General features: G+C 46.1%; 1 protein-coding gene across 1 annotated transcript in view; it reads left to right on the top strand.

Moving 5' to 3' along the window:
* Positions 1-5,718: 5,718 nt before the first annotated feature.
* The window catches only part of RALY (RALY heterogeneous nuclear ribonucleoprotein), a 168,102-nt gene continuing 149,961 nt past the window's right edge, over positions 5,719-23,859 (top strand). Inside the window, exon 1 of the mRNA XM_076351952.1 lies at positions 5,719-5,739. The gene's annotated coding sequence lies outside the window, so the exon portion shown is untranslated. The remainder of the gene's footprint in view (positions 5,740-23,859) is intronic.

A 23,859-nucleotide genomic window follows, 5' to 3' on the forward strand; every position in this document is an offset into this window, starting at 1 on the left:
ATGCTGCAGAGGAAGGCAAAAAAAAACAACCCAGGGACACTTGTCAGTCCACCCTGGGGAAAAAAGCCTTCCTTCTCCCCAGCTGCAGGGCATAAGAGGCCATCTTCATGGTGCATAAGCAGCAGGCAGTAACCTAGCCAAAATGGACCAGAGGAGCCCTGACAAGTGGTCATGCTCAGTGCTGCAGAGGAAGGCAAAAAACCCCCGGGGACCAGTGCCGATCTGCCCCAGGGGAAAATTCCTTCCTGACCCCAGAGCTGGCGATCGGCTATTCCCTGAGCATGTGAGCAAGACCTGCCTCCTCATCCCACAGGCCGGTCACGCCTGCCAGGAGATGCCCAAGCCCTATTCTTCCTCAACCTGGAGCCATCTCAGGGGCTTCCAAGAGTGGCAAAATGCCCCCAGCCTGATTGACCTTGGGGGCAAGAATCCTTCCCGTGCCTGGCAGGACACCAGTGGGTACTCTAAAGCACTGGGACCCCTTGCATCATCTGTGCATCCCATTTCTTACTGTTGCTGGCCCTGTCTCCGCAGGGGATGAGCACAGTGAGCTCTGCAGTGCTTCTCAAGAAAGCATTCCCTTGTCTTGCCACTACTATCCAGCTGAAAAGGCCTGATAGCCTCGGGTACCTCCAGGGGTTGGTGGTTCTTCTCATCTCCTGCGGAGCTGGCATCTGCTTCTCAAAGGCTGAGGCAGGATTTCAATCCCTCAGATCAGCTTTGTACATGGCCCTGCTGTGAGCTGGCCTTGCAGCGGAGAGCCTCCAGCAGCCTCATCCAGCCTCCAGTCTTCCTCCCTCAGCCCCCTCCAAGTAATTCCACCAGCTCCTAAGGCTTCCTCTCGGATGTCTTCTGGCTGCCCCTGGGCCAGCTCTGTCCAAATGGCAAAGCCAGGCAGGCTGGCAGCAGGACATGGGAGGATGCCCCCTTTATCCTGCCCTTGGGCATTGTGACTGCTGCGTTGCCGGGTGGTGGCACAGTGACACAGGGGTGGCAGGGCCCCCACGGCCCCGCCCACTGCCCTTCCACCCAGCATCTTTTGGAGGAAAGCCTTTGGGGTGCTGGCCCCGAGGCAGCCCCTGTGCCCAGGAGGCCCGGTGGCTGTCCCTGCCCTTGGTGGCCATGCCCTGGGCACAGCTGCTGGGCATCCCTGATGCATCCTCTGCCACTCGGCTCCCAAGGACAAACCTAGTACTGTTACTCTTCTCTCAGGCCATGGCAGAAACCAACCCTGCAGCCCAGAGACCACCCCTAGTAGCCATCCCCTCTCTGCACCAGAGCCAATGTCCATGAGGCCACAGAGTGAGGAGGACCAGGGCCTTGGTCTGGCTGGACACAAACCCGTTTCTGGGGGTGTAAGGGGGAGTGATTTCAGCAGCTGCAGCCTGGAGGAAAGCCAAGGTGTAGCCAGAGCCATAGGTTGGGATGGACGGTGCCAATAGACTGCCATGGAAATAACACAGGTTTGAAAAACAAGTGAGAAGAGGTTACACTGGTGTGGTGGACAGGTTGGTCACTGTCAGACCCAGAACATTTGGATCCGTGCCCAAAGCACAGCGAGGCAAATAACGACTCTTCCAAACTGTAAAAATAGCTCATTGCTGCTATTGCCGTCACATCCCCTTTTCCCACTGAAACCAAGCTGCACGGTTGGCCGTGTTTATACAGGATACAAAGCACACTTCAGCCACAGGTAAAACTTTCAGAGCTCATTTGTGACTTTAACCTTTCTGAGAGTTATTTGCCTACCTCGATTTGTGGGAAGATGTTCAGATCATATCTAAAACCCTGGCAAATCTCTTTTTCCTTTAGGATTTAGTATTTTGAGCACTGAAATAGTAAGGAGGGTACTATTCTTGTAATTTTGTACATTGGTGCCAAAATTGGTATGTACATTCAAACTATGTAAATAAGGGTATTTATACCATATACATCCATTTGGTTGTGGTGATGCCAGAGGTGAAAGAAAGGGTTTTGGTTCCCTCTGCATGAACTTTGTAGAAACGTAGAGAGCATGCACAATTTCCTCACCATTCCTTACCAATGCACCAAGTGACATTTGCTACTACACTGTTTATGGTGAGGTAGTCTTCTTGGAAAGAAGTCCTGAATTGTTTTATGTTCTTTGCCATATTTTTCCTCGCACTTCAATAGCTCTTTTCCTTCTTTGGCCTTCATCTGTTGTTCAAAATGCTGCCAGGAGGTTGCTGGCCGCTCCCTGCATACACATTTGTCACTGAACAGATTCCCTTGTTCATGTCTAAGTTCCTGCTAGACAGGACCTCTGGGTGCTCCTACAGAAATGACCTCCTTAACAAACAAAGTGAAACATCCCTTTTGGCCTGGAGCATACATGAGCAGCATAACACGATCTCCTACAACTCCAATTACATTTTCAGACCTCTCTGTACACACCTGCTGCAGACTGGGTATCTCAAATCCACAAGATTGCTCTGTGGATTGCACAGGTGAACTTGCTCAAAACCATTGATTTAATTGGAGATCAATATACTGAAAATGGAACTATTAGTTTCTGCAAAGTGTGACACGCAGTGGCATTTAAGGCAGAGCTAAGTGGAATTGCTTCTATTGCATCGCACAGAATACTAACAGGAATTGATTTCACCCTGTGAAGGCCTGTGTTTTTTTATTCAATGGTTGAGGGGCTTTTTGTTGGTTGCTCCTGATTTTGAATGCTTTGCCTAATCCCATGTTTGAAGCAGATGAGAGGGAGAATCAGGAGACCCTGTGTAAAGTTAAACCAAGATTGCACAGGCAAGGAGGATTCAGCTCCAAAGACAGTGTTAGAAGCTGGAGCCCAAAGCAACTTCTACATCTTATCTCCCCCTCTGCCAGCTCAATGCTCTCTCTGAAGTGAGAGCTGCTCCAGTCAGATGTACAAAGCAGGAGGACAGCCTTGTTTTATGAGTGCATCACAGGACAACATACTGGAAGAATACAAGTTCTAGAAAAGCTGCTCATAAAGCCACCTACCTGGCACTTGCATGTCTTGAGGACTCTGCTGGTCTCTCAAGGCTCCTTGTGTGAGGTGGCACTTTCATCCTCACTTCTCAGAGAATTTTCCTTCCAGGATACTGCAGGCAGGGTCTGACAAGAAAAGCCCATATAAAACCTGTCTGAGATAGATCCTTTGACTACCAATCAAGGAAGAGGATAAATGGCTGCAAATGAGCGATGTTACCATCTTAAGAATGCAAACCACATGTTCAGAAAATGAGCGAACAGTTAGCAGTGACTGGGCTCAGAGAACTAGGACTGAGATAGGAACTTATAGTCTTTCCCATCTCTGCTCAATCCCAGCCTGGGTCAGCAAGGGTTTGAGCCTGCAGAGCACCTCCTGAGCATCGCTCAGGGCCCACAAGTCATACTGAAGAATATTGCAGGATGCATCTGTCTGAGTTAAGACCCTAAAAATCTAATCCAGTGCCCCCTGGGGTTGGTGGAAAAGCTCCCAGTGAGACTCCAGAGTGTTTGCTGACTGCAGGCCCAAGCCATTTGCTGGCTGCTCAGCAGCCATGCACTGAAGTCACCAGCATATAGTGGTGCTCTCAGTTTTCCCCACGCTACAAATAAGCTATCATGATCTGCCTGACATCCCTGAAGTCCACGTTAAGAACTAATTGAGCCCAAGATGCCAGACTCCCATTTTGTTGAGGAGATGGTGCATTTAGGTAACAGCTCAGGCACACAGAGGCAGTCAGAGGGGAAGCTCATATAGCTGCTGCTGCTGTTATCCTATTAACCAAAAAGTGTAAGTCCAGCCTCATAGGCAAGGAATAAGATCACTATGTCTTGAGATATTTTTTCTCTCTCATCTAATGATGATTTGCTCATCCTTTTCTTTCGTTCAGAGAATATTCATTAAATAGGGAACAGAAGCAGGTGGCAGCACTCTAGTTTGACACCTGCTGCAATCCAGAGGGGACTCATTTCTTTGCTCAGTAAAGTTTGTCTTTCCCACGTCATATCTGTTCCACTGTGTCCCTTTGTCCTCTAATGCTGTAGGAGCTCTCAGGCCCATCACTAACTGGGTTAAACAGACAGCTAAGAGTAGGTTTAGTCACAGCTTTATCTCGTCAATCTGGGGAGGGCTCAAATCTCACATTGTTGGATGCCCTTATCTGTGATTATGCACACATCTTTCTCCTGTATTGCGAGACTAGAGGAAAACATGGCTCATTTTTTGCATCCCCTGAGGCTGGAGTCACACTCCATTCACACTCACAAAAGCCTAGAGTCACTCCATTAGTTAGAGTAATTCCAGCCTGCCCAAAATCAGAGGGGAGCCAGGCACCAAGTGGGCAGGGAGCGAACCTCTGCTGTCAACAGTTGGAAAGAAAGAAAATAATCCACTCCGTTGATTACGTTCCTAACACGATGCAAGGCAATATTTTGCAATAATCTTGCTCAGAGTGTTTTCCACAGACACTCGCTCTGGTGTGAGCTGCTGTGCCTGTTCAGCTGCTGTCAAGTATTTCCATAGCTCAGCTCTGCAAAAAAAGAGAGACATTAGTGTCAGTGTTGAAAAATTCATACTCAGATTCACTGCTTTAGCTTGCCAGGGATTTTAAGGACAGAACAACGGACCGTTATGACTATCTAGCCTGATCTTCCTGATAACCCAGGCAAGGAAAGTTCGCACCAGGATTTCTACATCAAAGCCAGTGACTGGCAGCAGAAACTGGGTGTTTGAAAAGGACACGGGACCTCAGTTCAAAAGACTCCATACCCATCTCTCAGTAACCTCAGTGATTTAAGTACTGCCACTGCCCAAATGTGAGCTTTATTTCTATTTGAATATATCTAGCTTTACCTACAGCCAAATTCCTGTTATTTACGGATTTTACAGGGTAACTTCTATTAAGTTACATCATTTCCTGCAATGACAAATTAACCTACTGTTTTAGCAGTTATAGATCATACCTGCCTGTCAAAAAAGGGAAATTAGAAGGCATTTTACCTGACAAAAGATGAGTTAGAGATTGCAGGTTGCCTCTGCCAAGTGCAAGGACATTGATACTTAAAGCAGTGGAAAGTGTAGGAACAGTGCTTTTGTGGTGGTTGTGAAGATCATGATTGATACAGGTGTAATCCAACGAAGGAAAAATGATTGATATGTTTATTATTTGAAGTTAAGTTTCAACCATTTTGACTCAGCCTTAAATGCATTAGGCTTTATTTCCACTTAAGGGAGACACTGCTCAGCTAATTGCATTTGGAGGCTGTAGGCTCTGACTCTGAATTTAGAGAAGGTCCAGCTCCGAGAAGCATGGAGTACTTCCCAGTAAGAAATTAGTCAGGCTCTACAGCGTCACAGCCTGTTTCTGTAATGAATGACGTTCAGGAACATGCAGCAGCAGTTTCCTTCTAAATGGGATATTGTTTCAAGAAAAAATTGAAATAGAAAAATGAAATCTCTTTTTCTACATTTGTAAGGCTTTTTATCCAAACAACCCACCATAATCACTATCAAATGTTTTGTCAGACCAAATCTCATTTTTCATAGCAGAAAAAAAAAAAAGGCTTGGGCTAAAAAAAAAAAAAATCACCTAGCAAGGGTTAAATACCCTTTTAATTTCTCACTGTGTGCTCTCTAATCAACACAGAGTTATCAGCTGACCTTCCCAGATTTTTAAGACAGTCCTTTAGGAATTCATGATTAATGCATAATCTTCTTCATGAAGCAGTTCCTGCTGCAACACCAACATACTCACAAAGGTTAGTCAACTAATGAGACTTCATCACAAAACCTGTGAATGAAAGGGAGGAGGGAGATGATTTATTTAAGTGAGTAAATGGCTGCAAACAAAAGAGGGCATCTTCAGCAATTCCTTAATTTATTTACTTCTTAAGAAAAAATGTTCAGTTTCCTTTAAGGATGACATATATATGACAGGATTTCTTTTTAAATGCTATTTTGTTTAATAAATCATGTAAATTCCAGCATGTAAACTAGAGCATTACAGACAGGCTTGTAAATAATTAACTGCTCGTTTGCATGAAGAGGGAGAAAATACCCAATTCAGCAAATCAGGCAGGAGACTGATTGTTTATCCTCATGAGGAATAAAAGGTTGGGTCCTAAAATTCTTGTGGGTTTGCTGGTGTGAGGAGGGAGGTTTGGTTTTCTGGGGGGGTTTTTTTGCTCAGGATATTGGTTTGAGATGTGAAATCTAGTGAGTTTTGAGCTGGCTAGTAAGTACCCCTCTATGTTTAAGCTTTGCAAGAGGGTGATAATAAAGCTTTTCCTGCACTTAAGGTTTCTTGTTTGGGACTTTTTTTTTTTTTAATTTTTCTGGCACCCTTTAACTCAACTTTCTGCTTTGGGAGTGATGGGGTAGGAGACATGAGCAGTAAGGTGATGCTTCTGGTAAGCAGAAGCTAGTGGTAGTAAGAACAAGACTGAGTGTATGTAGGAATTATTAACAAATATGTGAATCCACACAGTCATCCTAAAACCTAAGAACTGAATGTGTCTTTTTGGGGCATACTCTACTGGCTTTAGTAGAGTAAAGGAAATAGTTACAATTCTCACAATGATGGTGCCTTCAGCAATGAAAGCATTCAGGACTTCAGAGAAATCTGTGTAGAAAAAGCTCCTCAACATATTTGTCAGTATCTTGGAAAGCACTATGACCTTTATTACGCTTGAATTTCAGGAACAATGGGGTTTGGTGTTGCTGGGTGAAGTGTTAAGTCGGTTAATACTAAAGCTAAAGATACTAAAGTTTTCTGTGATGCTGGATCTTGTTCTCTCCCCCTTGAAGCTTCTAGTCTTTGAACCTGTTATAACAGTAGCCTCTTATTTGGACAATAAAAACAACTAAATAGGGAGTTACACAGACTGGAGGAAAAAAATCTGCTTTGCCTTTGCAGGGCTTTCTGCATAAATGCCTCTAGACACATTAAAGTGAAATATGCCAGTCAAAGGTGCTACCTTCGCAGTTAAATTGCCGTGATGCAATTTATTTGTCAGAATCACAAGGTGCTACCAAGCCACTTACTGTAATATCTCAGTGAAAATAATAAAATTATCAAGAAGCAAAACACATTAGAAAGCAAAACTTGCTGTTGCCTAAAAAAGTCCTTAGGTGCTCCGGCCCTTACTGACCAAACACTGTTACTGCCTCTTAGGCAGCAGTTGATGGCTCTGTAATGCATGTGCATATTATTTATACCAATCGGAAACTGGATATGGGAATGAATCATAGTATCATGCCAGGCTGCCTGTAAAATGGGGTGTTCTTAGGAAAAACAGCATCTGCAATGTATCTTTGGTGTAACAGAGCTGTATCTATCAGCATGACAAAGTTCTGCATTTCTGCAGTGCCAAGTAACTAAGGATTTAAAGGCAGTATCTAAACATTGATTAGTCTGTGGCTAATTATGGAACAGTCTGGTAGGACAGTGTTACTAGCTGCTGCCTTTGGGGGACAGAAATAGGCTAGTGAGGTGATCTGGGGATAGAGCAAATATCTGGCAGGGCTGTGATAAGTGTTTACACCTGCTGATGCATGGTATATAATCTGTCCTGTTTTGCACACCTCTAGCTGGAGGGCTGCAGCACCTGAAAGTGCTTCTCAGCCTCTGAGATACCTGTGACATGTCCCTTTAGGTAGGCAAGGTGTCACCGCAAAGGAGAGCAGTGTCAGGATCCCTGCGCTGTGCATGGGGGGCAAATCAAGATGGGGAGGTGTGATTTGTGCAGAGTCCGTGTCTCCTTAGCCCCAGTCTAATGCATTCACAGCATCCTCTGCACAGGTTTCCTTGTGAAATCCCTTTCTTTGGGAGCTCTGACAGGCTGAAGCCTGGTACTTTGGTTACGTAAATACCTGTATCCGATTCTCTATAGCATTTTGTGTGGCGTTGTGCTTTCTCTATTCCCTCCTTCCACCTGCTCTTCCAAGGGGACCATAGTCCTGCTAGTGAGATCAGTCTGTTGCTATGGAAATCTTTGTCACAAATGAAGACTTCACAGCAAGGCGGTGGTATTAAAACCAGACATTTACATATGCCTCTGGCTCTAGGGGGGATTTGGGTCTTGTCACTGAGTGCAGTGAAAGATGCAGCGGCTTTCCTGTTCCACCCAAGGTGGTGCTGGCCAGGGAGACACAGGGTGGTGGAGGCACCCTGTAGAGGCAGCCAGGGAAACCTCACCAGCTGTGCTGCATGCCTTTTGCATCTGTCTGCTGGAATGTGGGTCAGCAACCAGTCCTGCAGCATTAATGCCTCCTCTTCAAAACGCACTTGAGCTTTTCCTCTGAAGCGCTGTGCTGCAGAGCAGCAATGTCAGCAGCCAGCAGAGTGAAGTCAGGGAAAAGTATTGGAAATGGATATGTAAGGAGGGCAGTTGTTGAACCCACACATGCTGCAGGGGCATGCAGCCTCCTGAATGTCAGTGTGGGGGATTAAAACTTCCCCCTGGGAAGGGGGTTAGGGGTAATAGGAGGAATGCAAATATGCCATCTTCATGTTACTTCCCCCTAAGCGTTACTAAGTTTAGCTGTATCACTTCCAAGAAGAACTGCTCATCTAAATCCCAGGACCCGGCTTTCAAAATTTCAGCATATCCCCTGTACTGCAAAATCAAAGCTTCTTCCCTGCTGAATACACCTTTGATCAGAACTGTGAGAAATATTTGCAACCATGTGAAACTTGAATGATTTGGGGTTTCATTACACACTTGAAACTCAGACCATTTTCATCAAAGGCATTGCTAAAGTTCACCAACCCTCTAACAGAACCTTTGATGGTTTATGGCTTGTGTTTTGTGTGAAACTTGCAGGTTTGCTAGACTTTTTTTAAGTGAAACTAGCTGAAAGTGGCTTTGACTGCATTTTCAGAACTTAGAGCCATAGAAAAAACAGCCAGCTAAATTTTGTTGCATTTACAGCTGCTGCATGCTGTAATCTTGCCCTAAAGGGTAATTCTGCTGGAAACCACTCTTCAGGGTTTGTGGTTGTACCTGGGTGAGAAGGTGGCAGAGAATACTGGTATGGCTGTCCTCTGCTCTTGTCCCCACCAGCTTGGAGGTCCCATGGCAGCAACAGGGCTTGGCATTTCCAGGTGCCAGGAGGTTTGGCATTTCTCAGTGCTGACAAGTACCTCATCCTAGATCAGCCTGGGAGGCTGCACCTAACCTTCCATCAGAGCACTTGTGAGGTCTCAGTTTCTGGGAACATGGGATTCCCTGGAGTCCAGCCTGTCCTTGTCCTGGCTCTCAGTCCCCAGCAGAGTCTTCATCATCTCTGATGGTTTAGTCCCCCAAAACATCACCCACTCCGTACTCCCTTGCCTCATTACTAAATTTTGGGCCTCCTCTCCCAGTCTGCTATAGCCACGCTTCCATGGCCTGTGAGCTGTGACCTGTTGCTCCTTGTACAGGACTGTGCTCTCACTCTTGGCAGTGAGGTTCCTTCCCAGATTGGCAGCCAGGGCTGTTCTTGACTCTCCTCATCCCAGAAACAGTCTGGGCCAGGCAGAGCGGGTTTTCCCTGTTCCTTTTCATCACTGGAGGGGAAGGGGGATCTCTCACTGAACACAAAATGCTCCAACTACAGCATTGTCTGGTCAGCTGCTTAAACTCTGCTCTCCTGCTACCTTTGCTAAGTAGCAGTGAGAAGCATGAGGGAAAAGCAGTAGCTTATAATAAAGGGCCAGAGTAGATGGATGAATGTTCTATTTGCTATTTGCACAGGCATTCGTTGTGTGTGTATTGTATTTGCAAGTGCGTGTTCTCTTCTGGAAATCATGGAAATGTTCAGAGCAGTGTTTCCTACCTGGCACCATTTGCAAAACCTTCAGAAGTCAGAGCAGCCAGAGCCTCTGTTACATGTTTCCATTCCACCTTTTTAATTTATGGATCTGACTTCCCTTTGGAAGAGCTTGGTTTTGGTTAACCCTTGGTCCAAAGGCACAAACCTGAGGAAACTGAGATGTCATTCTTCTCTTCTGGGTTGGAAGAGAGCTGGGAGAGTTACGTTTACATTACATATGTCTACCTGAGAAGCCTTTGTATGTTTGGATGCAAACTTTTGATTCAACTGAAATATAAGCCTTGGAAAATCATGTATGTAACTGCAATACAGCAAATGCTGGTACCCTGCTGCCAGGGGCAAGTGCTGCTGGGACTGCCCCAAGGGATGCCAGAAATGTCCAGCACATTGTACTTTCTGTAATATGTAATTTCTATGCCATGAAACTTGACCCTTGTCAAGATTTCCTTATCTTCCACAAGCAAAGTACCAGTACTTTGTTTTAATTAGGGGTGTGCTTAGCTTGAATCAAAGCATCATGCTTTGAAATGCAGCATTTGGTTTCAAATGTGAACTAAAATGGCACCTTTCTGGTACTGATAGTGCTGTGAGGGCACTGTTTGCTTCTTTCTCTACCTTTTTGTCCAATTGTTTGACCACCCCAGCCCACATGAGGCAGTTGCTTCTTGTCTCAATGAAAGCTGCAGTGCATTAGAATCATAGAATTATAGAATCATTAAGGTTGGAAAAGACCTCTAAGATCATCGAGTCCAACCATCGACCCAACACCACCATGCCCACTAAACCATGTCCCTAAGCGCCTCATCTACATGTCTTTTAAATACTTCCAGGGATGGGGACTCCACCACTTCCCTGGGCAGCCTGTTCCAATGTTTCACCACTCTTTCAGTAAAGAAATTTTTCCTCACGTCCAATCTAAACCTCCCCTGCCGCAACTTGAGGCCATTGCCTCTCGTCCTATCGCTTGTTACTTGGGAGAAGAGACCGACCCCCACCTCGCTACAACCTCCTTTCAGGTAGTTGTAGAGAGCGATGAGGTCTCCCCTGAGCCAGTTATAAGCTCTCCCCATTATAGCACAGTTCAGAGCACTCATCTGTGGTGAAGAGCAGAGCTGTAAATAAAGCCCTGGGGAAGTATGGCAGCAGACTGGATCATGAAACAGAGGGTCCTCTGGCTTTGATGGGCTCCCCATAATGCCTTTCTCCTATGGAGAAAAGGCAACTGCGGCATGGACACCACACAGAGCACCTCTGACGCACAGCACACTACCTCTGAGATGTTACCCCAGCATGCAGGCTGCTGCAGCAAAGGGAGCTATTGAGTTTCGGGGCGAGCAGAAAAGCTTGCACCTGCTCGTGGTGCTCGTATCCCCCACAGTGCTCAGGACCTGTTGCTAAGCCCTTCTTCCTTAGATGTGTCTGAGTGCAGTGAAGCAGGCAGCCAGATTGCCCAGGGCTACCGACACCGCCTCTAATGAGGTGATCAGGGACATGACCTCCCTGTTGCTGATGTTAACATACAAAGCTGTCAGGAGCAAACCTGATTTGCATCATCTGAAGTGACGTGAGAGCAAAGCGAAGTCACATGTCCTCATTAGGAAGCTCAACAGATAGAGATGAAAGTCATAAGGGACAGTAAACTCTGCAGGGCTTGTTTAGTTAACATGGTTACAGCCCGCCTCTCCATGTGTATGTCCTTCTCTCCCATTACAAGAATGCTTTCCTGCTTTATGCCTTTTCTTTTTTATGCCTTTCCTCTCCATCAGAAGGAAACTACACTGATTTACTACATCTAATCCTCTTAGGCTGACTCCTCTCAGCACTGTACTTGTGCTGTGAGTGACCACTGCTTTGTATAATAGCCAAACGTAACAAATAAATAACAAGCAAGTGGCAAGAGATAGGCTAGGCCTTACACCAAAGCAAATTCAAGGCTGAATTTGTTGAGTCTGCACTGGAGCAGGCAGTCAGGAAATATCATTTGTATCTTTGTCCACCTAGGGCATTGCATGTCTGGTGGATCCTGAGCTCTCTCTACCTCCCCAGAAGTCAGAGGAGGCAGATGGTGCTTGTGGAAGCCAGGTCAGTGCTACGCAATGTGGACATGGCCAAAAACTTTTTGCCTGGCATCCTAATGAGATAAAAACTGGGAAAAATTTTTTTTAAATGGCTCTTTAACTGCGTCTCAATAAACTCCCCATTGCTCACTTCCAGTTAACGTTTGAGGACTCTTAGGTGAGGTTTTCAGACACTGGCTGTCCCCAGCAGGTCTGCAAAGTTGCACATACCCAAAGCTAGAATACTGTGGAGCTGCAGCAGCTTGGGAGGGCGTTCATTTGTGTGAGCAATGCCCCAAGTGGGTTGAAGCCTTTGCATGTGATGCTTGTTGAGCATGGGCTTTGGGAGGTGCAGCCTTTGCAGCCGATGGCTGTCTGCATGAGTGCACTCCTGGCCCATTACAGACATACTTTTCTGCCTTGGAGATGTCCCTTCAAGAATGAGGATTTGTAGCAGGTGTCTGCACGCACACACAAACAGTGCACAAACATTATTGTGGGAGTGTGTTTTTTATGTGTGGAAGCATAGGAGAAATTGCGTCAGACTAGGAGAAATTGTCCTGCAAATCTGCACAGCTCCTGCAAAAATGCACAGGGAAATGCAGGCAGCAAATGTAATAGTAGGATGAGGGTCAGTTAGTGTTAGTCAAGCTGATCTGAAGTAGTGAAATGAAGAGGGACAGCTTCTGTGTTACCTCCAGGATGCTCTGCATGCACTGGGATGCATGAAGGAGGGCATCTTGACAAAGCAAGCTAGAGATGTGAGGGCATTATGGACTTCTTAACCTGGCAGGAAACACTAGCAAAAAGGCACAGGACATGGTCCAGCAGCCCAAATTAACAGCTCAGTATGGATTCTGGGTATTTAGAATACACAGAAGCCCTTGCTCTCACCTAGTTACTGTGGATGTTAGTTGAGCTGATGAGATCAAAGCCAGCAAGGGACTGGCTGCCTGAACTGCATTCCTGCTAGATCGCTACTTAAAGATGTGATTTGGCCAAGCAAGGGCTTAGCAAGTAAGAAAGGAGAGTGCATCTGAGGAACTGTAAAGGAAGGGAGAAGGTCAGGCGTGCAGGAGGGAACTGGTGATACCAGTGATGATCCTAAGACAGCTGGAGTGCCAGGAAGGGTGCTAAGACTGATTGGAATCAGGATCTGAAAATTGGGGCTAGGAGAGAATTTGTGAGGAAAGTTAATAACTAACTTTTACTGTCAAGGCTGTGTCCCAGAATAACAATGGAAGTCTATGTCAACAGCAGCAAAAGGCAATGAAAGAACATTGCACAATATTGCATGCATGCAAGCTGGAAAATGGAAGAGGGCAGCGAAACATCTTTTATCCGCTGCTCAGACAGTGCTGTGTGATCCCATATGTGACAGTTCAGGGTGAGGCCACTCCAACTGAAGCATATAGCTTATAGCTGCGCCAGGTTTTGTGTGGGTGTGCACACATAACGTGCATCCAGATTAGCCGCAATGTGTGTGTGTGGTTGCTAACTAGTGTGTGCAAACCATATGGCATGTGAGAGCAAGTCAGCACATGCATTCTCAAGAGGGCAGTCAGAGAAAGCAATCCTCCCCTCCCACTGTGAAGAATTTGTGCCCTACCTTATACCAGAGGAAAGAAATTCAGAAGGAACTACAAGAAAAGCAGCCGGTCCACTGGGAGATGAATGCCTGTCAGACTTGGAGATTAAATGGAAGCACGACAAATCTGGATTGTTCCTGCCAAAACCAACTTTGATTACTTTATAATTCAACATGTGTTACCAGCTCCTATTATTAGAAAGCCAAACTTCCTCCACTGTGGGAAGAGGCTGAGATGGAGCTTTCTAGCCTTGTGTAAGTTAATTACAGTACACATGTTAAAAGCAGCATCTGTCTTAGTCAATCTAGTTCATTATTGCAGCACTTTATTTTTAGTTATCATCAAGGTGAAGGATGACACTAATATAAGTGGAGAGCTTCCCGCAGATCTTGCTCAACTATGTATTCTCAAAAATCAGCTATGCCAGATCTGGAAGGACGTTTTCTCCTGGAGCTGGGCCTGGTGAAGCCCTTGATGGACTTGTAGGAAAAGAGTCTTTGTAATGTGCTTTGACTACAGAGTTACAACAAAGATACCGAGACCTGGCTATTAAAATCAGCTATGAAAACACTAGGGTTGTTAGATCTTTGTGGTACTCCAGTGGCCAAAATTTTTGATGCTCCACTTCTATTCTGAGCTCCCTCTGATGCAAGTGTTTCTGGCCTCATGACTGAATGCTTTGATTTATCACATAATAGCACCCTGTTCTTTCCCTTATGTCTAATTCTGCTGCCTGGTGTTATTTCAAATCCTGGACAAGATCTACAAAGTGTGAGTGTCAGGGTGACTCTGACAAAGCCAACAAAAGCATGCCAGATGAGTTTTCTTTGCAAATGTGGAAAGCTTCTCCTGAACAACTGAGAGGTCTTGAGATCTGGCCTTGGCTAGAAGCTGAAAGTATGGCAACAACTCGTCCCTCCTGCTTTAGGGCCAGTGGACTGGTGTGGTGCTGGTGTCACACAGGAGGTGTGGAGTTAGCATTCGTGATATGTTTGAGTGCTCTTGGCTGCCACAATGCTGATGGAGCTGGGAGGCTGGCACTGACACCATTCCTCGTGAGATGGAGGCCTGGGGAAACCTCGGTTTGCTTTCTATTCACAGCACAAATAAAAAGAAGCTGCCTCCTTCCCAAACTAAAATGAACAGGTAAACAAGAAATGAAAAATCTTGAGCAGAAAAAACCCTTCCCTTCAGGTTTTAAAGCAGCAGCCAGGCAGACCAGCAGCACTCAGAAAGCCCAGTTAATGAGCAGCTTGGAGAAGCAGCAGTTTGATGGCAATGACTTTCTCCAGGGATGTTCCTTGTGGACCCGATTTGCGCTCTTACAGCCAGGAAACCTAGTTAGGTGGTGATGGAGAATGGAAAGAGCATTAACAGATCCTTATCAAATCTAAAGCAGTAATACTCCATGGACCTGTGTTTGTTCTCATAAGAACACTTCTCAGAGGTCTTGACTTCCTGAGCTTGTATTTGTAAGAGCCTAACTGCTAGCAACGTATCTTCTGTGTGCGGTTTCAGCAGAGGTATTGCAGGTGTGAGCTGTGGTTTTTGTGTGACAGACGTGTACACAGACACCTTGTGCAGCACATCTGGTATCTGTTTACCAGATCAAAAGGAATTCTAAATGGGCTGACTAGCTCTCTGTCCTGTAGCAGCATGGTAGCCTGATGCTGTCTGATAAGAGATCAAACTTCCCTGGGTTTTGTGCAAGGACCACTTCCAGTGTGGGTTTGCCATTCTTATGATTCCTGTCTTTTGCTTTGCTACTTATCTTTCCAGAACTGACAGAACAAAATGTAGCTGGTAAAGCGATGCCTGACTCTTTACTGTAAAGTTGGATTTTAAATGTACAAAGGTCATCAGAGGGTGGCCATGATTCCTGATGCTTCTTCCCCACCTCATCAGAAGGAAACCCCCACCATCACCACTTCTCCAGATCAGGAGAACACAGGCCTGGGCACAACCACCGAGTGCCTCTCGCTTCTCCAGGCCCGCACGCAGGGACTGAAGCCAAAGCAGTGTCATGCTCCATGGTTACGGCACTTGCTGGGATGCACTGACTCTCTGTTCACCTCCTTCCAGCTGTGAACCCAATATGGACTTATGGTTCATGTGTGATGGGGCATGCAGTTTGCTCATAGTAAGAAGTGACGTCTCCAGGTTACTCTGCAGAGATGAGAGGTGTGAACATACAGGTCAGGTATTAAGAGAAGCTCTTTGGGTATTTCTGACTAGCTGGAGCAGCGGCTCTTGAAACACTTTGAGGAGTCAAACACTCTGAAATACTTTGAGGAGTAGAATCATAGAATCATCAAGGTTGGAAAAGACCTCTAAGATCATCGAGTCCAACCGTCAACCCAACACCACCATGCCCACTAAACCATGTCCCTAAGCGCCTCATCTACACGTCTTTTAAATACCTCCAGGGATGGTGACTCAACCACTTCCCTGGGCAGCCTGTTCCAATGTTTAACCACTCTTTCAGTAAAGAAATTTTTCCTCATGTCCAATCTAAACCTCCCCTGGCGGGGAATTTACTATTTCATGAGTAATCACAAAATACTCTGAGGAGCCACCAGCTGGCTTTCCAGACAAAATGCAGGCAAATTAGGCTGGCTAGGAGGGGAATTAATGTTCCTTGGGACACAAGCAACATGAGATATAGTAGCCCTGCCCCCTTCAGTCCTTCTATTTGAAGTGGGCCTGGGCCCACTGTCTCCAGGATCAGTACCACAGGAACAGCTGGAGCAAAGCAATCTTCATGAGCAGTAGAGCTGTTGTGTCCAACTCCCACTGACTACTGAGGGAATGTGTTTATTACAAAACAATTAATGGTTGTGTGATTAGAGAGAACTATTGCTCAGTGGAAGAAAGCTTCAAAAGGTCACAGTTGCTGTGTGTTTACTCCCAGGAGGTCTGCGAAGCCACTCTGGTATGAGGGATGGGGAACACCATGTCCTTGCTCACTGGGGGGAACAGCTCCCACAGCCTGCATGAGGCTCATCTTGCTGCATCTCCTCATCCAGCTCTGCCTATCCCTCCAGCCTTGCGCTGGGGTGACCTGAGTATGAGGGGAAACTCTGTTCTTCCCATGGCTTGGCTGTTCTTTGGTGAGTGGCCATGGTGGCTAGGGTTCCTGTTGGTGCTGTAGCCGCTCAGCACGCCAACCGTCCCGGGCAGCCAGGCACGCAGCTGCTGCTAGCATTGTGTGTGTGCACCCGCGCACAGCGGGGGTATTAGACTTGACTTTACTGTTCCTGTAAGCCAGGGGGAGTGAATGACATGGTGAAAATGCCTCTGCTCAGCATGAGTCTTTGTAGTCCTGCAGCCCAGGGATAAAGTGTTCAAACGCACACCCTGAGGGAGCCTTCTCCCATCTGACATGAGCTGGAGTCCTTTGCAGAGATTCCCCACCTGTGACTGGATGCCTACCCTCCTCCTCCACTCCCCACCGCACTGAAGTGGCGCCAGGTGAAAGCAGATGAAAGATTGCTTCTCATTTGGTAACAAATAACTTCCAAGCCCATCCAAGAGACTTTCAACTTAACTGCTCTCTTTGCTCCTTTCATGTCTTCTCTTTGTTTGGCAAGAGCGCTAATGCAAGCTCCAAATAAGCATCTGTACTCATAAGACATGAACAAATAGGGAAAGGATAATAATATCCAAAGGTTTTACAGGAGAGGTTAAATCGGGAGCCAGACTACAGAGACTGCTGAATAGTGGTTTGCTTGACTGATGTTACAAATGCAAAAGACAAAAATCCTTGGAAAATGCCTCTGAGCAGTGATTGCTTTCTCAGAAAGCCTTGCAATTAGGCATGAAAGGAGTCCTTCCAAGCTTCTAAGATGCATGAAAGATGTTATTATGAAATAATTAAGCTACATGGAATAACTTGAGATCCACTCTGTCCCCTACCTCCCCATCTGTTGAGGTCTTTATGTAAAGGCAATGTAACAGGTCTTAGCAGCCCTCAGACCATTTGGATGGTCCTGGCTCCCTGCTGCGCTGTACCAACTGCCTGCAGTACACACTGCCCTGCCTAAACTGGACAGGAAATGTGAAATGAGCTTTGTGTGTTAATAGCATCATCCTAAGGTACAGGCCTGCACAGCCAGAGCCCTGATAGCACTGACTCCTGACCTCAGGATCTATCTATGACCTCAGGATGCATTTTCCTTGCACAAGTTAGTCACATTGCACACACAACGTAGGGAGCACCCAAGTATACATGGTGGCCAGCATCTCTGTGCTTCTCCAGGGGTCTTTTGTGTGGACTGAGCATTACACTGCTGAACACAGAAATGACAAGACTGGATTAATTCATTCTTAAATCCATTCAGTAGCTGATTGGTATCTTCTCCTATTCATCTTTTCCATATTTACTCTGCTGCTGAGAACTGTCAGCCAGTGTTTTTTCAAGCAAATGTGATACATGATTGTGTGTTTCTGGAAAGCTAAAAAAGAAAGATTCAGTAGCTTGAAAACCCACAATGGTGTCAGTGCTGAATTTGAGGTATTTATTAGAGTAAGTCTTTCCTTTTTCTTCCCCCTTACTGCACGCTCCATGGAGACCAACTCTCCGTGTCTGCCCAGAGAGGCACAGGCTAGTCCAGAGCAGCTCCATTGGTGCTGAGGGCCTGTGAGGTGTGAGTGGCTGCAGGCAGCGATGCAGGAGCTGTGTCCCCATAAGACGGCTGCCCTGAGAGCTGGGACTTGTAAGCATGGACATAGCTGCAGGCACAGCGATATATGGGATTTTTTCACTCCCACCAGCCATCTGATATGTTCCCTGCAATGAAACCCTGGCTCACATGCAGGAGGATGTAGCAGGGTCAGACTTACACCCCTTAGCCAGCCTGTGCTGCCAGCCAGCGCTGGTGTGTGTGGCACAGGGGTGGCCTCCAGCCCTGGGACAGCGGGTGCCCTTTCACAGGCTGCCTGATGGCCAGGCACTTCATTTCCCCCTGGATCCCATCAGGACTGAGCCTGGTGCTGTGTTCTCCATGGCTCAGATGTGAGTGCTAGGAGATGAAACTGTGCTGGGGAACTCTTTTACTGATGGCTGAGAAGGAACCACACTGTCACTGGTGTAGGGGGTCTGTGTATTCCCTCCCACTGTCCTCATATCTGGTCAGCTTTTAAACCCCACACAGTCAAGCCAGAACTCTGTAAATGGCCTCATTTGTTGACAGAAGGAATGAGCAATACAATTGCACTACACAGCTATAAACTGAATTATTAAACCTACAGAAGCCCCATAAAACCAATGAACTAGCAATTCATATCATTTGACTCCCAGTTCCACTCCGGAAAAGAATTAGGCAGGGCACAATCCTGCTTGGTACAGAAAACAAGGATTTCCCATGGAGTCCAAGCTCCGGGATTACACTTGTGACTGCTGCTATTTCTTAAATCTCCAGCCTGTTACAACCTCTCTTTCTCCTCCAAGCCGAGTGTCAATATGTTCCTGGTATGTTGTTATCCTTAGCTTAATCTGTCTCAGATCACGAGAGCTCACACCTTTCCACCTATGGCTGGAGATGCCTGTACAGTGGAAGGCTTGACTGAGTGTAGAGATCATCAGTATCTACAGTGAGCACTGGCTGAACTGGCACAGCTCTCATGGTCACGCTATTAGAGATGTCTTATGGCTGTAGCACCTGCTGTAACAAGCAGAGGCGCTTAGTCTCATTTCACACCATAGCTTCCAACCCTCTCCCTTTCCTTTGCTGTGGGTCTGCTTTTTCTTGGAGACTGGGGTAGTTAACAGAGCCAATTCCATAAGATCTATCTTCTCTTTGGAAAGCCATCATCACTAGTGACTAGAAGGTCTCTCCAACCTATCCGTTCCTCCAGGAGTTCCTCCCAAGGATAAGGGACTCAGACCTGCACAGAATCTTGTGCTATTGCCGCAAAAGCCATGAGATGCTGGTGTGAACACCCAAACCAAGAGCTGGACCTCAGTGAAGCAGCCATCAGTGCTACATCTCTACTGTTCACCAGCTGGATCCTCCTCATGCTCGTGTCAGCCAGGTACCCAAGCACATCTGCTGTGTGTTTGAGGAAGAAGTTCTGCATTGCTTCCTCTGCACTCAAATATTCTGCATCTCCACCAAGAACTGCACTGGGGCGATGGTCTTTCCCAAGTGCATTCCTATTAAAGTCAGTGGTGCAGAACCTGGAGCCCTTACACAGGGTTTTCACACTCACAAGTTAGTGGACTGAGTCAAAAAACAGGGTTTGACACAGAGGATTTTACTTGAGAGGAAAAAAAAATGAAGTTTCTTTCTGGAATTTGCTGCTAAGGAGATATGTTACGGACCAAAGGAGATGTGTAGGTTTCCTGTTCTGATATTTTCTTTCATATCTTGAACTCAGTTGAACTATGTGTATTGTCAAGCATTTCTTTTGTAAATGCATGGATTAATTAGCTGCAGGACTTAATACATGTCCTGAGAAAAAAACTTTCTGCTTTCTGATGCTGCCTTTAATGTAAAGTCTATTTGACAGGAGGTTTTCGGGAACATTTGTCTGATGACTCATCTAAAGCACAGGGGGGAGCCTGCATTCCCATTTACCTTGATGGAAAATGATACCCTCGTAGTGTGTGAGCAGTATTTGATCAGTTTCTTTGAAAGGAAATTTCATCCTTCTAGAAGATCTTAGGTCTTTAGGGCAGGACTTAGTAATCTAAAGTAGGTCCAGCCTTCTTCAAGTTGGTGGCGACACTCCCAGGCCCTGCTGATGGGAGCTGGGCATGGCACCTCATGCATTTGTAAAATGCCAGTCCCTGTAGCCTTGTGCTTGGCACACTGCACCCTCCGCTGAGCTACTCAGTGCTTTCGGACCACTGGCAGGACTCCTCAAGCGTGGGTAAGACAGCTGCCTGGTATAAATCATCCTCTGGGACAGTTCTGCACAGACCTCCTTCTGCATCCTCTAAGAGCAAAAGTCTGTCTGCAGGAGGAGAGAAACCAGGTCCTGGAGGAGCCCTGTGGGAGAAGGGACAGTTTATCTTATCTTTAACCCTGCAGAGGTCCAAGCAGAAGGCAGCATTGATGCAGAGAAGCAGATCAATGTACTTCCCACATTAGAATGTGATGGAAGTGAGGACCAGGCACTCCTCAGCAGAACCTGCTGAGAGCTTGGGATGCAATTGGGCCACCTGGGACAGAGACAGCGATGGAGGGGCTCTTCATCCCCATCTTGTTCACTCCAGATCATAAAAAGCTGGAAAACAATAGCACAGAGCTCATTGGTTATTCTGCTTTGTGCTGGGAAATGTCATGTGGCACCTGGAGTGTTGGCAGGCTGTCTCTGGTGTGATCAGCAGTGAGGACTGATGTCCAATCTTGGCAACTTGTTATTCCAAGGTCCCAGAGTCACCAAGGAGAGAAAGCCCATTTCAGCACAAGTAGCTCGGGGGGGTGGTGGTGGTGGTGGTATTAGTTTAGATGATGAAAATTAGTTTCACCATCAGAAGGGCAAGAAACCTTTTTTTTTTTTTATTTAAATGAAAGCCACAAGTCTGAAGCAATAAATAAATTCCATGGGGATACTCTAAACCCTCAGAATTTGTGGATTTTTTCCATGCTTGAACATTTTGCGTGCCTCTGCATGTGCAAAATGAAATAAAGGTCTCAATCCAGCTCGTGGTGGAAAAAGTGCTCACATCACAACTGGCACTAATTGGCTCCCTTATTAGCAGCCTCGGAGAGAAAGCAAGGAGCAAGCTGCCACGTAGCCTGAACCTTCCGCAAGCACCAGCAAGACCCGTGCTCCCGCCCCAGCAGCTCGCGTGACGGGCTGGGAAGTAGGTCCTGACGTTTCGCCTCTTCCGAGGAACGTAACATTACACTCCGCCTTCTAGGCCTGCCAACTTAGCATTAAATTCTCTTAAATTTTGTTTGTGATGGAAATGTCACCCTGACAGATTAATTGAGCTATAACATATGCAAAGTAATTTGAAAAAAGAATGCAGTTGCATTACCCAGTGTTAATGCCGCAAATAGGCGCTGCTACCTGCAGTGATGACTGTCTTGAATGCTAAAGGATTGCAATCCTGGGTGCACCAAATGAGCCATTTTAATGGGGAAAAACATCATTTTAAGCTCACCTACAGCTGAAGGAAGGGGAAACACATCTGGGAAGTGGTTCTGTGGTGAGTACAGTGGTTCATCTATCAGTATTAGTAATAACACATAAAACTGTGGCTTGCATATTATCTCCCAATGAACAGAAGACAGAGACTGAGTTCCATGTAATTTAATTTCAATTAGTGCATTGGAGCTTTTTAAAGAATGGACTATATATTCTCCTACACTTACTCGCAGACTATTAAACACAATGCAGAAAAATTATTATGTAAATGAGAATTATCTTATTGGCTTTAGTATCTTTCTCCCTCTTCCTTCCCCAGGTAATTGGGTAGGTAGGTGCTGGGAAAAAGCAGATGATGGGAAATGTGAATAATGAAATCTCTGCAGCACTCTCTCCCCTTGGATGCAGAAGCCCAAAATATATGTGTGTGTCAGTTTAATTTAATTTGCTGTTAATTAGCTTAAATAGTAGTCTTACCTTCCTTTGCTTTCACTGCATTTCTGTCCAGGCTCTCATTAGGCAGCGTGATAAAGCAGGTGCTTGTTAAAAATACCGTAAGTGCCTATTTACATTACAAAGCTATTCCTAGCACTTGTGGTAAAGGAAACTGAAGTCTTGTCCCTAGATACAGCTGGTGGGAGAGGGGAAGCAGCACCCTGTTTTCACGTGTTTAAACCCCAGAACACTAATTCCCAATACTAATAAGATCAGAATTTAAAATACAAGGTGCAGAAGCATCCAATAAGTAAGTAGGTGCGTAGCTTTCTCCAAAGCAAGGTGGACAGTAGAGTTTCAGAGATCTGCCTGGAGGATTTAGGTATTCAGTTCCCACCAGTTTCTAATGCACTTAAAGGACTATTCCTATACAGGGATATGAAGATCTCCTTTGAATGAATATAATTCAGAAAGGAATTTCCCAATTATTTAATTCAGGCCAACAAAGGAAACAAAATCTAGGGTTGATTTTTATCAGCACGGATAAACCTGGGAGAGTGCAAACTGTGAACAGACAGGGAATAGAAAGAAGAGGTGGGAAAGAGGCAGCAGGGATGGAAAAGGGCATGGAGAAAGAATTCAGCATCGGGTAGTGTGCTTTCAAATATTGATATGGAAAAGGTATAAATAGAAAAAAACCACATGCTTGTGGAGCTAATAAAGGTCTTGTTTACAAGTGAGCAGAGTGATTCATTAAGAATGGGAACAAGCACCTGCTCTGAAAATAAGGAAAATACTTAATGAAAGCACTGAGAGACTAGAGAAAGTGATTTGAGTCCAAGTGTGCTCAAGAAAGAGAGAAGTTTGGCACCTCTCATCGTTCATCTTCAGCGTTTGTCTGCAGTGTACCTGCTCCGTGGGCAGAGGCTCATAGGGAAGCAGGCTCTGGTGCAGATCAGTGAGGACAGCAGGAGTAGCTCAGGAAGAGGGTTATCTGGTTCCCAGTACTTTTATTCCAAGCACTGTTAAATCCAAGCAAAAAAAAAAAACCCCTCAGCTCCTTTCTCATTTTCAATTCAGTAGCTACTCTGGTTCCTTCTTTTCATTTTACTTATCTCAAACTAGAGAAAAAACACAGGCAGGGAGCAAAGTCTAAACTCCCTGGCAAATATCCTGGTTCCACTTGTGGAGTAGATGTCCCCAGCTGCCCCTCAGCTCTGCAGGTGTGGGGGATTAGGTTGTGGTGCTGCCAGATTAAATTCTTCCTTGTCTTCACCTTCAGGAGGACTCAGCTCTTTGGGCGTGTCCGTGACTCCTCTTTAAGGAGGCAGATAGGTTTGATAAGGCTGTGAGACCTCAGTGCTGGCTAAGAAGGAGGGAAGATGGTCAAATAACCTCAAAATTAAGTGTGGAGGCGAATATGGAGGGTAATAAGAAAGAACGGCTGCCCCTAACCTTCCTCCAGAAGAGATCCCTGGAGCCTGCCCACCGTCCTGTCGTGGTGGGTCCTTCTCTCTGAAGCTGTGATGGACCCAGCTCACTTGGCCTGGACCCTGCCAAGCAGCACCGCGTGCACCTGGCTGCACAAATGCAAAGAAGGGGTTTCCCTGGACCAAGTCTGTCTTATCAGAGCAAGGAGGAATTGCAAGGGGTGTTACTCAGTGTGGGAGAGCTGTTTTAATCTCCTCCAAGGTGTGCTTTGTCAGAGCTAATGCCAGTCATCTCTCTCTCTCCTTCCCAGACAGAGCTGCTATTCATTTTTTTCCTCTTTTGCTTAGTAGGGGTTGGAAAAAACATGCAGAAATTGTCCTGGTAGCACCATGCCATCCATGCTGTGGAAGCCAGCATGACGTCTGCCCGTGTGCTTTCTGCCACTTGCTGT

The sequence above is a fragment of the Aptenodytes patagonicus genome, chromosome 14 (assembly GCF_965638725.1).
Source record: "Aptenodytes patagonicus chromosome 14, bAptPat1.pri.cur, whole genome shotgun sequence".
Lineage (NCBI taxonomy): Eukaryota > Metazoa > Chordata > Aves > Sphenisciformes > Spheniscidae > Aptenodytes > Aptenodytes patagonicus.